Raw genomic sequence first — 1,729 nt, forward strand, 5'->3', positions numbered from 1 at the left:
ATAAAGACCCAACAAAGAAAAAACCCCATAGGCCAATATTGCTGATGAACATAAATGCTAAAATCCTCAACAAAATATTGGCAAACCTCATCCAGGAATACATTAAAAAGATCATACACCATGATCAAGTAGGATTGATCCCAGGAATGTAAGAATGGTACAATATTCACAAATCAAAATATAATATATCACATAATCAAAAGGAAAGGCAAAAATCACATGATCATATCAATAAATGCAGAAAAAGCATTTGATAAGGTACAGCACACTTTTATGATAAAAAAAACACTCAGCAAACTGGCATTAGAGGGAGCATTCCTCAACCTAATAAAGGCTGTATATGAGAGACCTACAGCCAACATCATACTCAATGGGCAAAAACTAAAAACTTTCCCATTAAGATCAGAAACAAGACAAGGATGTCTGCTTTCATCAGTTCTAGTCAACATAGTATTGGCAGTCCTAGTCATAGCAATCAGTCAAGAAAAACAAATAAAACACATCCAAATTGGAAAATGAAGTAAAACTGTCATTGTTTGAAGATGACATGATAGTGTACATAGAAAACCCTATAGTGCTCACTTCGGCAGCACATATACTAAAACTGGAATGATACAGAGAAGATTAGTATGGCCTCTGCACAAGGATGACACACAGATTCGTGAAGCATTCCATATGTTTTGATAGCCCCATATTTTTCTTTTTTATATTTTTAAATAATTTTTTGATTTTGCTAAAAGAAAAGAAAATCATATAGATTCCACCAAAAAACTACTCAATCTAGTAAGTGAATTTGGCAAAACAAGGGAATACAAAGTCAATATTCAGAAATTGAAGGCATTTTTATACACCAACAATGAAATATCAGAAACAGAAATTAGAAAAAGTTCCATTTGCTATAGCAACAAAAAAAATAAAGTACCTAAGAATAAACCTAACCAAGGTGGTAAAAGAACTGTCCGTAGAAAACTACAGAACACTGAAAAAAGAAATTAAGGAAGATACACAAATGGAAGCATATATCGCATTCATAGATTGGAAGAATTAACATCATCAAAATGTCCATACTACCCAAAGCAATTTATAGATTCAACACAATCCCTATTAAAATACCAATGACATATTTCCCAGTTATACAGAAAACATTTCAAAACTTATATGGAAGCATAAATTACCCCAAATAGCCTCATCAATTTTGAGAAAGAAGAACAAAGTAGGAAGGATCACAATATCTAACATCAACTACATTCCAAGGCTACTGTAACCAAAACAGTCTGGTACTGGCATAAGAACATACAAATAGATCAATGAAACAGAATAGAGAGCCCAGAAATAAACTCATGTCTCTATGGTCAATTAATACTTGACAAAGGAGGCAGGAGCATAAAATGGAGTAAAAACAGCCTCTTCAACAAATGGTGTCAGAAGGTCTGGACAGCTACATGCAAAAAAAATGAAACTTGACCACCAACTTACACCATACACAAAAATAAACTCAAGATGGATAAAAGACTTAAATATGTCATGACACCAAAAAACTCCTAGAGGAGAACATAGGCTGGAAAGTTTCAGGCATTCTGTGTAGCGATGTTTTCACCAAGAAATCCCTTAGAGCAAGGGACGTAAAGGAAAGAATAAACAAATGGGACTACATCAAATTAAAAAGCTTCTCCATCGCTAACAAAAACATCAGCAAAATGAAAAGGGATCCAACCCATATGGGAAAATA

General features: G+C 33.6%; 1 non-coding gene across 1 annotated transcript; it reads left to right on the forward strand.

Annotated features, from left to right (window-relative positions):
• The first annotated feature begins 574 nt into the window (after positions 1-574).
• Positions 575-681, forward strand: LOC123827680. The gene has a single exon (XR_006787321.1). It is a non-coding gene; the product is annotated as a U6 spliceosomal RNA (small nuclear RNA).
• The last annotated feature ends 1,048 nt before the right edge of the window (positions 682-1,729 follow it).

The sequence above is a fragment of the Phyllostomus hastatus genome, unplaced genomic scaffold (assembly GCF_019186645.2).
Source record: "Phyllostomus hastatus isolate PE091 unplaced genomic scaffold, TTU_PhHast_1.1 phas_contig_86, whole genome shotgun sequence".
Taxonomy (NCBI): domain Eukaryota; kingdom Metazoa; phylum Chordata; class Mammalia; order Chiroptera; family Phyllostomidae; genus Phyllostomus; species Phyllostomus hastatus.